Below are 15,000 nucleotides of genomic sequence, written 5' to 3'. Positions count from 1 at the left end.
TAAAATGAGTTTGAACATCTCTCCTACAACAACCAAACAACAACAACAACAAAAGCAGACATTTGTGATCCAATGAATAGCCAGGAAGGGGGCTCGCGCTACGTTGGAATGCATAAAATAAAGCTGGTAATATAAAATGTGATTCTTTAAACGTCGGACCCTTTCAAAGTACATCACAAAACGGTCCATTTTGCTGCAACTCGACAGCGCTGGTTAATCCAGAACCTTACTTCCGGGAACTTTTGTGAGGTAAAAAAAAAACTGGTCGATTGGAGTGAATGGAGATGTCGCGACTCTTCTGTTATACGACTCTGAGTGAATGTAACCGGACACAAGAAGCAAAGACCGCGTGTTCAACATCAACCCAAATGAGCGTGATAAAAAAAAAACTTAAACAACTTTGGAATAGGTTTTGAACAGTTAAATCAGAAAGATATTTAAGTTCTGATTCCACCAACTAGGTCCTACTCCTTCTGTACCGTAGTATCATAGAATCCATCCTCGTGTACTGCTCCACCTGCTACTGTACTTCACCATGCTCCCCCTCACCAATAGAAATAAGCAAAAACATCCTCTAAAATAATTGGCCTGCCCACTCCCAACCTACCAGCCCTCATTGACTCTGTCATAACCTGTAGAGCACTGACCATAGCACACAACCCCAGCCAGCCCCTCAACCCATGTCTCACCGCATCCTCCCCTCCGGCCACAGATACAGTACGTATAGACAACTACTCGGCAAAAAAAAATCGCTTTGAGAGGAGTTTTGTGCCCTCAGCCATAACTGCCCTAAACAGTCTAAGCAAATAGTTCACAGACCTGCGCGTGGTGTCCCGAATCAATCTGAATCAACTAGTATTCACCATCAAAATGTTTGCTGGGACAAATAATATAAAAGACTATATGCTGATCTACCGTATCTTACCTTACCTCCTGTTGCAAGCCTGGGCCTCTTCTGCTCTAAGGAGGAACCGGGACCCTTGAATGGATCTTAAGGGTGTCTGATGCTATCTCAGTCCTGCATTGATAAGTGAGGCGGGTCCTGGACCGTGTTTGCACACAGGGAGCAGCCATCGCTTTGTGTGTGTGTTTAATTTGAGCCTGTGGGCCATCCCTGCCTCTCTGTCTCTGCTGGCAGTCTCGTTGTGAAGACACCACCTCTTTGTTTCTTAGTGGCTCTCTGCCCGCTCTCTCTCTCTCTCTCTCTCTCTCTCTCTCGCTCTCTATCTTATCGTCCCCCACTTCACTCATCAGTCTCTACTGACCGAAACATCTGAACTAACGTCTCGCCTCCATATTCTGCTCTAGCTTTGTGTCCGCACTGCTACGAGTTTGAGAATCTCACGAAGGCTTGCTTACGCCCTTTTCTGATCTTTGTATTCAAATCTGGCTTTTATTTTTGAACTGAAAGGTTATTCTCTGGCCAACAAATGAGAGCGCTACATCGGGAGTGGGGTCCTGTGAGACCCAACGTAAATCTGGCAGGAGCGGGTGGTTTTAACTGTGGGCGGGAGCGGGCAGTCAAAAAATAAACTGCCGGTCCTGGGATTTCATTCGCTCCTCGTTGAATCTACAGAGTGATCCGACAGTCCAACAAGGAGACAGAGGAAAAACGACAGCTCGGATCGTATATTAGCATTTCTATTCACTATTTGTGTCAAATAGTAGGCGGGAGCGGGCGGTTTTAACGATAACGGTCAGGAATCCAGCGGGAGCGGGATTAAGAAAGACAGTCCCGCACAGCTCTACACCAAATACCCCATGTAGCTTTTCCCCCCTGTGGCTATACACCACACTGCGACAACTCACCAACACAACATTAATGTTAAATCCTTCGCTCCTTTTAGCTCAAAATGCTACAAAAACAGCGAACAGTACAGCAACGTTACTGTTAATACAACATAGTACTGCAGTGCACATACTGTACTTTTACCGATGTCGGGGCTTACTGAAGTATGGGTTTACTAAGCCTACTCAAACTGCTAACCAGACACACAAAAGGGGGACTATTAAAAAAACGGAAATGGCAAGGGAAATGTAGGAGTGGATGGAGGCAGGAGTTTACGTGTCTAGAATATGACACATCTAAGGACGTGATATACTGCGCTGTGTGCCGGCAGTTTCCTCAAATAGCCGAGAAGTCGAGCTCGTTTATCACGGGAAACGATGTCTTCACCACATCACAATTCACGGGGAAATTGGACAACACTAAGGGTCCTGACTGACTGCTGCACAATGGGAGGTAGGGAGGCAGCAAAAGAGAGAGAGAGTATGAGACAGAAGGATGCATGGTGGGCAGTGTTGGGCAGGTTACTTTCAAAATGTAATATACTACATATTACTAGTTACTTTCATTTGAAAGTAATAAGTTACTTTACAATATTACTATCTGTGTAGACGAGTAACTTGTTACTTATTACACTACTTTTGCATTACTTTCACTGTAATAACAGCAGCAGCAGAATGACATCCTCGCCCCGGAACCATCCCAAAAAATAATTTAAACCACCTTGAAGTCAGTGTAAATAATCCAAAATTCTAAATGTTATTCTTTTCCTTTGTTATTGTCATCTGTAGTGGTTATTTGCATAAAGACACACAGTTTGATTAGGAAATGATTGTATCTTTTTGTAACTTGAGTTACTTGACAAAGTAACTGGTATAATATTACTGAAATCCTATAAGTAATAAGTTATATTACTGAGTTACTGCTAAAAGTAATATATTACATGTAATATGTTACTTTTGTAATGAGTTACCCGCAACACTGATGGTGGGGTATGAAAAACAGAACTGAGAGACTGGGAGGGAATATACCTATGTATCTACAAAGAACTTCAATTTTAATAAAACATTATTTTATATTTTCATTCTGTTAATGACTTGCCTTTTTTCTGTATCGTTTTTCATGCAAGTTTACATTTTGGCCACCAAATGTAGGGGCTCGGTGGCCCATGGTGCCAGTGCTGAAAAATATTAGCATGTATCCCTAATGTTTATGATGATTATGACCAACTCTCATAGTCTAATGCGATCATCAGCAGCATAGCAGCGTGATGCAGGATGATGACAAGTGGACTCGCACTGTTTCTCCCATTTGATTTGGCAAATGAGTTCACCCCTCTGGTATTTTAGGGAGTTCTCGCTGTGCTTTTTAGAGTTGCCGATTGTATCTGAGAGAAAACGTCTGGGGATTTTAGTCCATTCGGTGTGGTCTCTCTCTCCTCTCTCTCTCTCTCTCTCTCTGTCTATTTAAACACAGTTGTTTGGTGTGTCGCTGACTCAACTAGGGTAGGACCTCAGGGAGGGAGAGTAGTGTTCTCGCTAAGTGTCGGAGAGGGGATGAGTGACTCAGAATGACCGGGATGGCCTCACCCCCCCCCCCTTCCCTCCCCCTACACTTCATCACCCAGGGGGGGCTGGTCAGATCTGGGCCAGGCCACCAGAGCCCCTTCTTCCATATCTGATCCTTCAAACTCGAGTCCAAGCCACTTAACGCAGCACTACTGTCCCGTCCATTTGGCCTGATAAAACCTGTTCAAAAGGATGGGAAAAGCCTCTTCACACTGCCCTGAAAAATACAAGAGACCCCCCCCGGGAAAAAAGATTGTATTGGCAGCTATGAGTTCTGTAGTAGTAGGCTAAATATTAACACTATAACAGTGATATTCTTCTCCACTCAGTGAAAGCGATATCCACTCCTAATCAGTGTCCTGCCAACTTTCACGCCGGGAATTCGTTCAAGCAATAATATATATTTTGTAATCCTACTTTGTTGATAGGGTTCGACTGTCGTCACTTTGACTCGATTTGGGGGTGCGTGCGTGTCGGTCCGGTCACCGCAGCAGTAAATTATGAGGTGGTTTGGAAATTAGCCCCTATTAAGGTTTCATAGTCTAGTGGGCACACTGAACGCCCAGATGGCAAGCCCAACCGCTGTGTTTTTTATGTCCACCTCAGCAGTTAGCAGATATCCCTAAGCATGCCTGGGCTTAAGTGCCAACTGGCCCGGGCGGATGGTGGACCTGATGAATTGGATAAAAAGCCTGCTTAACTGAATTGGATCAATCGAATCTCCTCGGCTTCTCCACTTGGCAGGTCGTGTTTTTGAGCGGTCTAAGGCACCCCCCCCCATGCAATGGGACCCACAAAAACGGGTACAAAATGCACCCAGACCTCAGGTATACCCCATCTGAGAAGAAGGTTCTTGTTCATTATGATTTCATGTGGAATTGGAAGAATGTGTGGGGAAATAACAGCGGGAGGATGATCCAAACGGTCATCATTATTTGCTCATTTTGCGAACGTCTAGGTCAGAGGTTTTCAAAGTGGGAGGTGTGCCTCCCCAGCGCGACTCCAAATAAATGGAGTGTGGAGAAACAATATTACATTAGTTATGAAAAGGAGATCACGTCATAGAAGATCCTAAATGTGTGTGATCTGGTTAAAGAGATAGTTCAGAGATACAGTCGTTTTGTGGAATTTTACTGTTTTTCCCACTCCCAGAGTCAGAAACAAATAATTCCCTTCAGGCTGACCTTTTTGACGTAGTCTGAAATATTAGGTTGGCTCATCTTGGCTCATTTGTTGAGTGTCTATGGATCAAATAACATGAGCCCCCATAGGCATCCATGAATTGAGTGAAACTATGCAAGTAATACTGTTATTTAAAAAAGTAACCCTGATCTATAGGTTGTGAAATAATAGTGAAATTTAACTATTTACAGTAGGTATTTGCGCGGGTATTTTCCACTGTATTATTCAGGAAAAGTTTCAATGTGTAGCTTGTAATACCTGTATAAGATTCATTGATTGTCAAGATATAACTGCTAAATAACATAATGCAATGTATTCTGCAATTTGCTGTGGTGCCCCCCTGCCTGGAACCCCCTGAGCGCACCCAACACCCCCCCCCCCCATGCACCGTTTTTGGGGGCTACACTGGGACCAAATGTGTGCCGGATGGAGGGACGAAAAGGGAGAAGGGTAGTGCAAAGAGAGAGGGCAGATGGCTAGACATATAGACGTAACCTATGGATGGATGGATGGATAGATAAATCTATGCAAGGATGGATGAGTCCGGGCCGTTGGAAAGGGTGGAGGGCTGGATTTAATGGAGGGGAGAGGGGGGTGATGTGTGTGTGTGTGTGTGTGTGTGTGTGGGGGGGGGGGGGGGGGGGTATTGGTGGTGGTAAATGAATGATGAGGATGTGGAGGATTGATGAGACGTGCAGTGCGTACCTCCTCCTCGTCCCCGTGATGCTGGTGTGGTGGTGGTGCTGCTGCTGAGGCTGGCCCGGGCGAACCCCATCACCGCCGCGTCCCGGGCGGGGAAACCTGGGCTAAATGTCCTCTCCTCCTCCTCCACCACAGCCTAATCACATCCACACTATAAGGATGCTGTTACACGTGGCGTAGCGGTCGCCCCATCCCCTTGTTGTCGTCCTCATCTCGCCCCAACAAACCTGCATTGGCTCTCTTGTTTTACCTCCTATTTGGCTGCTCTCGTACTGCGACTCCGTTATACACACCACAGCAGCAGCGCCTCTATCTAGTCTATCAATCAATGTTTTGGTCCCCCCCCCCCCCCCCCTCCCGTTATTTTCCTTTTTTCCTTTTTCACTAGTTCCTTTACTGTTACCTCTCCCAAGTTTATTTTCCTTCCCAGTGGGGGCGGTATTAATGTAATCAAAATGAAAGTGAAAACATTAACAGCATCCACACACGGTTCATCATCCGGACTGGAGCCCCGCCACAGCCGCTGGAATGCATCGGGAGTGCGGCTGGTCCTTCACGTTGCTAGGCAGGCTCGTGTGGAAGAAGTAACAGTGAAAACGACGAAGACAATGATATCCTCTTTTTCCACTGAGTCCAAATTACTGTAAGAACATCTTGCCACTTGCCAGAGTCCTAAAGGCAAAAAAAACACAAAATAACCACGGTCCCTCTCTCTATCTTTATTCCCCCCCCGTTGACAGACCACGGCTTCCTCTTTCACCGAGAATCGCTGCGCTCCGCTCCTCCACTCCTCCGCCCGCACACCGAGCCCTGATGGTTTTCCCAGCCGGGGGAGGCAGCTGCTGGCCCGGGCAGGCTGGCTGTCAGACTCCGGGTCCGGTACACTGACGGAACTCTCACACGTCACTGCATACTTTACTAGGAGAGCATCCCACGTGACCCAGTTAGACGCTCGTGTTGCGTTCAAGGCGTATGGGAGGGGAAGGGGGGCATGGGGGGTTGGTGCACGATTTGAGACAGAATTCAACAGCCTGGAGCAATAAATAAATACATAAAATAAATAGAACACAATATTTTTATTTTATTTTAGAATTAGGCCTAGATAGCCTACTTTTTGACATAGGCTACTGTCAAAAATGCATTGTGGTCAAGCTAAAACATAAGGCTGTTTTTCTTGGTCCCTGAAAAGTTGACATTTAGAGATATTAAAGTGGTTTTGGACAGCGACGCATTGCTTTGTCTATGCATTAATTTCACCAGACTATCTTGTTTGTAGGCTATGGCTTCCTTTTTTTTTTTTTTACAAACATATAGGCTACATTATTTCTGACTCATTCTGCAGTTAAATCATACTATGTAGCTACATTTTAACTGATTGTGTTAAAAGGTCTTGAATACAAGTAAAAAAAAAAGTAAAATATAGGACAAATCAGTCACTGCCACCCAGAAATGTGGAACCCCGCGGCAGTTGACTATTATGAGTTGTGCCAAACAAACGTTAAAGTCGAACTGAACCCATTCGTCACGTGCGTCGTAGTCCGTTTCAGACTGAAAACATAATTTGTCTGATATGACAAGTTGAGAGGCGGGTCATAGTATCATGTCGATGATTTGATTTGACAATTCTGTCGACTGGCTTTGGCATTGGTCAATCATGGCGTGTTCCACCCCCAAACGGTGCAGGTACGGTGGCGCAGTGGTAAGCGCTGTTGCCTCACAGCTCGAAGGTCCTGGGTTCGATTCTCACCTGGGACGCTGTGGGCGCTGGAGTTGTGACCCCCCATATCTTCAGTGCCTACTGCGGGCCTTTCTGTGTGGAGTTTGCATGTTCTCCCCGTACCCCCCAGGGGGTTGCTCCATACATAACCCCCCACTAAAAACATGCAGAAGATCGTCATCCGACCAGTGACGACAACATCTGAAGTTGGTCCAATGATGGTCCAATGAAGGTCCCCGGGCGCTGGAAAGAAATAGCGACCACTGCTCCTGGCCTGCCCCCTGGAGGAAAGGACAAGCCTGGATGGGTCAAATGCAGAGGACATATTTCACCGGCCACCGTCAGCATGAGTGTGTGTAGTGGCCGCATGCATGTGTTGTAGTGTGTTCGTGTGACAATAAAGACGGGCTGCCGTCTGAAATCGTGTTTTTTTAAATCGAGTGGGATTCAGCGTGTTGTTGTGCTACGCGACGCGAGTGGGATCCGCGGAGTACCAGGCAACCAGCTGCTTCGTGCGGAGCGAGCGGACAATCCGATGCATGGGTGCTGCCCGCCCGCCTGAAATCTCCGAGGGCAGACCCCTGACAACCACGCTCTCAAGCGTGCGCCTTTTACGCTATTTCTGTAAATACGATATCCCTGGAATGCGCGTTTTAACGAGCCAGTTACATTTCTTTGCATTCTTAGAAATTATAGTTTTTGTTTTTTGTTCATGTTTCTAACAATTGGCCAAGTTAGTAGTTAGTTTATGGGATAGGAATTCTGCCAGATGACAGGCACTAGGCGCCAGTTTCTACTTCATTTGGAAGAGAAAATTATCCTGAAAATGAAGATTTGATTGACAGCTGCATGTCGTGATATGATTGGTTGAAATGGGGTAGAAATTTGATAGTACTAGGTGACGTCAGCAAACTGTACATTACTGTTATCAATGAAATCTTGAAAAATGAACTTTTGATGTGAAAAAGTGTGAAAAACTAAAGAAATTAGATTTTTTTTGCATACATTATTAAATAGGTGCACTGCATACCCAGGTATTTGAACTATTGAAAAGAAAAGTCATTTTTGGGTTCAGCCCGACTTTAATATCTCAAAAACTATACATCATCACTTATATTTTGACATTCTGAGTGAGAGCAGAATTAGCTCAAGAGTTTGATGTATAATATATGCATGTCGTGTTAAAGTTCTGTGAACTGTCACAGTTTTTCAAATGTAAACAGGGTCAGCCAGCTAGAGTCAAACTCAGACCCCCTACACACCGAACGCGATCAACTCGCATGTAGTCGCACTCGCACTGTCAAGCCCTGCCCTGCTGCTGCAGCTTGGTTGGCTGCCTTGCTGTATTTCCGTCTTCAATTGGTCTATTTAGATTTCGGCCCCTCCTCTCATCTTGTCGTTTGCGATGTCCTGATGCCAGGTATCCCAGCATGCTTTGCAAGGTGGTGAGCGACAGATGGCAGCGAGGGAAGGAGGGGCCATTTCGAAATCGACCAATTGAAGACGTAAATACAGCAAACCACGCTGCAGCAGTGGGGCGATAGCGAGTATATCGCACACATCACTTGTCGGTGTGTAGGGCTGCTCGGCTAGATCCCTCGTATTGTAGCTATAGAGAGGCAAAGGCCCTTCTGGGTTAGGCATACAAACCAAGGGATTTCATACAGTTTGTTTTCCATAGACACTTGCTAGACAAATGCTTACAGAAGTAGTTTTACCAAGCAACTATATTTACAACCAGGAGAGAACATTTCACTCGGACCCAAACTTAAAAACAAAATGTATAATAATAATAATAATTTTTATTTGTATTATTATTATTAGCCTATATAATAATAATAATAATAATAATAATAATAATAATAATAATAATAATAATAATAATAATAATAATAATACTACTACTAATTATATATATATATATATATATATATAGTAGCATCAAAAATAGCCTGGTAAACCACCCTGATGAACTCACATTCTGTTTCATTCTGCGGACTCATCTGGCCTCCAGCCAGCCCCCAGCACTTTTCAGAAATTAATTTCCACGGTCCAACGATGAGTACATTTACATGCAGTCAGATAACTAATAATAATCAGGTAACTGGGAATAATCTGATTTCCGTGTTTACATGCACTTTAGTAAATAGCATGAACTCACCTCAAAGTGCATGAAGGGACATAGAGATTGCGCTGAATAAAAGTGATGATTCAGCATAAAGCTAGGGGTGTTTATTGGATTTCTCATAAACCGATAACGTCCTTTATCTGATAAAGGATATGGGTTTATGCCGTTTACAATACATGACCACTTGATAATCAAGTAACTAGAAATCCAATAAGAATCGGTTTATTAATTTGCATTAAAGGCACATGTAGGCCAATCAGGGATATCACTGGCAAAGCAGGAGTGGCAGCTCAGAAGCAACCCGCAACGAGCAGTAAGATCAACGTTCGTATAGAGTTTACACAGCCGTAAGTGTAGTTATTCCATAGACTCAATAACAACAATTAAACAAGAGCAAGAGTATAGTGGGCGTACATTATTTGCGCACAAGGGTGCCGTGCTCATTAACATCCGATGCACAACGTACGTGACAGAGCGGCGATAGGACGCTGTTGGAATGAGAACGTGGCACCAACTTACAGTAGTTCAATCAGACTGTTGTTGCGCTTAAATAACACGAGAGGTCATGAGGCGACCTCTAAGGGTCACCTCTAGGGACCAAACAAACGTTACCCTCTAAAAGCCGTTTTTGTGATGCGTCTTTAGGCTGTGGAGTGGACCAACGTTACTATGTCACAATTTTTTTGAGACTGCGTTATTGTTATAGAATGGAATTCCACAGCCAAAAGGTAAACAGTGAACCACTTGAAGAAAACCAGTTGAAATTAAATGATGGAGCCAGGAGTCAGAAGAAGTCGTCTGATATGATGTATTTGACATAGACATCTTGGCCAAGAGATGCACTCTTGTATATTCACGGATGGAGAGACAGGCTTACATACATTGAACAGAAAGTCAATGATACTTATAGGACACACATCAGATTACATCAGTCTTGACGCACACTTGAAGGCTAATCTGTAGACTCAACCAATCTGTTATTCTGGCCCTGAGGGCACCGTGGCACGGTGACAGGGCACAGTGTCAGATAGAGAGGAGCTGCAAAATGTTAGATACAAGTTATCTAAATATGTCTGTACACAGGTTATCCAAATAGGAAGTCTGTCTGTGTCATAACTATATGTAACTAAAATGGAAATGTATATGAATATATTAATAACTAGTGATTGTCCAAATAAAGGCTAATGTGATTTAAATTTTCTCTATCAGTTATTGTTCTGATCACAAAGTGACTGGTGTGATGAAAATAATTGGTTTTGATTGTGCTTTATTTGAGATTTAATATATCACCCCTTGCATCTGAGCGCGGGTAGGCTACTTGCTGGTCAGAATCAGTAGTGTTGGAGGAATCAGGTTCCATTGCACAAATCCCAAATCGTTCCCGAGTAGCATTTACAATCTGTAAGCTGAAGGGAGTGGTATTTTGCAGTGGGAAGCTCCTGTCTCCCGTGTTTCCCACCCTCACCTGAATGCAGCATCTCCCCTCCTCCCCAGCCCACCGCCCTGCCCTCTCTGTGGGTGGAAAAAAAGATGGATTTAACTCATTGAGAGCATGGTGGCCAGCGGTGGTCTGGTAACAGCTGGATTTGCCTCCATTGTGCAGAGAGCAGAGAGCACAAATTGGTAGTTGGTGAACACTTGCAATGCAAAATGTTACATGTTGAACAATTTTCTTTTAAATAAATTCTCAGTGAAAAATGTGATAATGTGTTGTCCTGTTTTGCTATAAGTAATTTAGTAATGCTATTTGCATTAGTAATGCATCATTATGCATACATCATTACCTACTAGGCTATATTTAGCATGCTACATTCACAGAGTGGGAAAAAATGGAAGTGTGCTAGTGACCGGTCTGTTCTCCTTTGCTTCATGTTTTTTTTTCATTCTCTCTCTCTCTCTCTCTCTCTCTCTCTCTCTCTCTCCCCCCCCCTCTCTCTCTCTCCCTCTCGCTCTCTCTCTCTCCCCCCCTCTCTCTCTCCCTCTTGCTCTCTCTCTCTCCCTCTCTCGCTCTCTCTCTCTCCCCCCCTCTCTCTCTCTCCCTCTCCCTCTCTCTCTCTCTCTCTCTCTCTCTCTCTCCCTCTCTCGCTCTCTTGCTCTCTCTCTCTCTCTCCCCCCCCCTCTCTCTCCCTCTCTCTCTCTCTCTCTCCCTCTCTCTGTCTCCCTCTCTCGCTCTCGCTCTCTCTCTCTCTCCCTCTCTCTCTCTCTCTCTCCCTCTTGCTCTCTCTCTCTCCCTCTCTCTCTCTCTCTCTCTCTCCCTCTTGCTCTCTCTCTCTCCCTCTGCCTCTCTAGCTCTCTCTCTCTGTCTCCCCCCCTCTCTCTCTCTCCCTCTTGCTCTCTCTCTCTCTCTCTCTCCATGCTTCCAAGCCACTGTGCTCCACCTGCACCCACTATATCACATTTAACACCGGGGCAGATGAAACACTACCTGCCTCATTAATGACTTAGACAATACAAACCCGGGCCGCCCCGGTGGCTCCCGCATACCACAAGGCTCAGTCCATCCCGCAGCGACCGGAGGTTCGAATCCGGCCAGCGTTCCATCACTGCATGTCCTCCATGCTTTCTCTCCCATATGCCCTCCTTGTGTCTCTCTCTCTCTTTCTCTCTCACTCTCTCTCTCTCTCTCTCCCCCTAACTCTGTTGAATAAAGCATAAAAAAAGAGACAGTAGCTACAAACCCCTGCATCAGCCTTGGGTCTATTTTTACACTTATTGCACCTCCGTAGACCCCGGTGTATCTTGGGAAGTGATAAAGGTGCCTTGTCTGTTTTTCCAGCAGATGGAATTAGGCCTAGATCTCATGTAAAGGAGCTTGCCACTTCAGGGACAGTAGAAGCTAGCGGGAGATAGCCGCCTCTCGCAGCACTGTAAATATTGTAAGGTAGCGCGCCGCCATGCACGGCATAGCAGCACAGGTGACTGAATAATTAATAGGAGCCGTGTCTTTGACAGAAATACTTTGGAGGCCATTAGCTGGGCTACCTGGCCGCTGAGAGCATATTTGTCAAAAGGAAGTGATGCTGGGGCGGTGATTGATTTCCTGTGGCTGCCAGGTTAGAGGCAGCGTGCCTCTGTACATTCATATTGTGTGGCATCTATTAGATAGGTGACTTCATCAAATCGTCTCGCACACCCGGCCGCCTGCGTGTGAAGACCAGCGTATCCAAATTTAAAATGTCATCATTAATTGCCGGAGCCATGGGGGCTATCCCCTAACACCGCGTCTGCGTCTCGTCCTCCCACACACACACACACACACACACACACATGCACAGGCACACACACATGCACGTGCGCACACAGGCACACACACACACACACACACACACACACACAGACACACGTGTACAGAAGACAGAAGCGCACCTGCGTGCACACCAACACGCTCTCTGGTGAGACAGACAGATTACACGGTGCCATAGTCTGTGACTGGCAGGTGTGGGCCTGCAGCAGCAGTGCAGTGCGATTGTTTAACATCTTCGTTTTTTACCATAATGTTGATGTCTTTCTTTGGCAGCCTTGGTCTTGAGTTTCTGTTCTGTTTTCTCCTCTTTCGGCACCAAATCTAAGCACCCGGGCCTTGAAGTGCAAAGGCGTGCATAATAATAACAACAACAACAACAACAACAACAACAACAACAACAATAATAATAATAATAATAATAATAATAATAAAGCATGTGAGCTGGCACAGTAATGTATAGTGCTGTTCATAAAATGTGCGGCCATGAGCTGTCAGAACAAATAAAGACAGAGTAGATTTCATCCTTCAATTCTATTTTTTTATCGCCCCCTTTTTGTTTGTTTTGAACTCTGAAGAAAAGTCGAGCCATGGCTTCCCCCCCCCCCTTCCCTGAGAAAAGCAATAAGCCTAAATATATGGGCATGGCCCAACATTAGCATAGCAATCTAGAAACCCCTACACATTTGAATAATTTCTAATTTCTATGCTTTCTGGCATGGCCAATTCACCATTTGGCAAATTTCGAAAATGAGGGCCAAATGGCAAATAATGCAGCTATTTCTTCCTTTTCTGCATTGGCACTTTACCCATTTTGATAAGTCAATTGTTTTCTTAGTTCTAATTCTCTCTGAAGCACATTTTTCTTTAGGATGTTCTCTACTAACTCTCTCTCTCTCTCTCTCTCTCTCTCTCTCTCTCTCTCTCTCTCTCACACCCCCCCCCCCACACACCCACCGACACACCGACACACCGACACACACACACACACACACACACACCCACCCCCACACTCACACACACACACACACACACACACACACACACACACACACACACACACACACACACACACACACACACAGCCGGCGGATGGAAAGCTGTTATCTCAACACTACGCCTTTTAAGAAATGCAGTCTCAGATGAAATGTGAGTTGTTATTGCTTCTCTTAAAGAGTAGCAGCAGCAATATCCCGTGGCAGAGCCTCAAGTGCATGGCAGGGATGTCTCTGGGAATATCTTTGCCTTTACTCAGACCCGGGCCTGTCTTCAATGAACACAACCACCATCTCCTGGGTCACTGCCTTTTCTAAGCTGTTACCGCAGAGCAATTTTTTTTTGAAATGCATGAAGTCGTTGTTGTTAATTGATTAGATTTTGTTTCGCTCGTGGAAATAACGTGTGTAGGTGAAGGTTACACTCGTTTCAATGAGACTTTTATCACCCAATCACCCGAGGACACATGAAGTGACAGCTCTGGAGGCACGAAGATTGGATTTCCCCCGCGCTTTTCGACTCCCTTTATCCCTGTCATGAAGAGGAACCCGTGTATTATTAACAGTGACTGTTTGGGAGGGTGTTCGGTTTGGGCCCAAAATTGGGATGTAGCTAAAGGCACCCGAGACGCTTCAAAATCAGGTTCATTTTCAGGTGTAAGTGTAATCCAGCTCAATCTTATCATAGACATAATCTGGATATAAAATATATGCTAATGTGATTCATGTCGAAAGGGGGCCGGAGCTATCGGATGACTAGTATGTGCTGCATGGCTGGATTCAAAACCACCGTCACAAAACCAAACACATAATCCAGTCAAGAAGAGTCTTCAACATGAAGTTAGTGGCGTGCAGTTATGAGTCAACCTCATTATTAATACAGTTGTATTTGGCATATTAATCCAGCAGCATGCTAACGATTCAGTAGGGAGCACCATCAGCCCCCCCAGCGATACAGAACAGAAACCAGCACACACCATGAGATATGGAATATACATAATTCAAGAGACAAGCCTGCAGAAGCATACCACCAGTATATTGACTAATAAGTAGAGTGGTGGAGGGAGAGAGCAGCACAACCAGTCAGAACCTATAGACTATGGGTTCTGGTTCTGGTCTGTGGCATAGACCGTATAAAATATGGACGTAGCCACCGTGACGTCGCCCATTGGTTTGCGGACTCCCGTTTTGAAGCCTCGAGTTTGCCATTTTGACGGTCGCCATCTTGATTATTTGGAGGCAGAAGCAGCTAGCATCAGATTAGGGGTTTCCCACAGAGTCACATGCTATTTGTCCGTGATCGGCCAGCTGCGTGATCATTGGCCAGGCGACCTGTCAATCAAAGCATAGTCCCCTTTATGTCCATTTTACTCTAAATTTGACCATAATTTACAGAATGAACATCATGCTGTATTGAAGAAGAATTGAAACTAGAGATTGAGACCATAAACTCAATAGAAAGTGTCTACTCGAGGTAATAATAAATCAAGTGAGAAGTAGGGTTGTTTCTCCATTGACTTGCATAAAATACGACTTATTTTTGCAGTCAGTGGCCCCCTGTTGGCCATTACAAAAAAATGCAGGTTTAAGGCACGTCCGCATTGGCTTAATTTTTCAGTGCTGGAGGTTGCCCCTTGGCACAACCGCAGGGATGAATGAGGAGCCAGTATAGTATTTCACT

At 45.1% G+C, this 15,000-nt stretch overlaps 1 protein-coding gene across 1 annotated transcript in view; it reads right to left on the bottom strand.

Annotated features, from left to right (window-relative positions):
• Positions 1-5,422, bottom strand: part of b3galt2 (UDP-Gal:betaGlcNAc beta 1,3-galactosyltransferase, polypeptide 2) — a 15,068-nt gene extending 9,646 nt beyond the window's left edge. The window contains exon 1 of the mRNA XM_083648205.1: positions 5,242-5,422. The gene's annotated coding sequence lies outside the window, so the exon portion shown is untranslated. The remainder of the gene's footprint in view (positions 1-5,241) is intronic.
• Between the last annotated feature and the right edge of the window lie 9,578 nt (positions 5,423-15,000).

The sequence above is a fragment of the Poromitra crassiceps genome, assembly GCF_964638095.1.
Source record: "Poromitra crassiceps genome assembly, chromosome: 12".
In the NCBI taxonomy this organism is placed as follows: Eukaryota; Metazoa; Chordata; class Actinopteri; order Beryciformes; family Melamphaidae; genus Poromitra; species Poromitra crassiceps.
The sequence above is the reverse complement of the archived record's forward strand: the minus strand, read 5'-3'. Positions and strand labels throughout refer to the sequence as shown.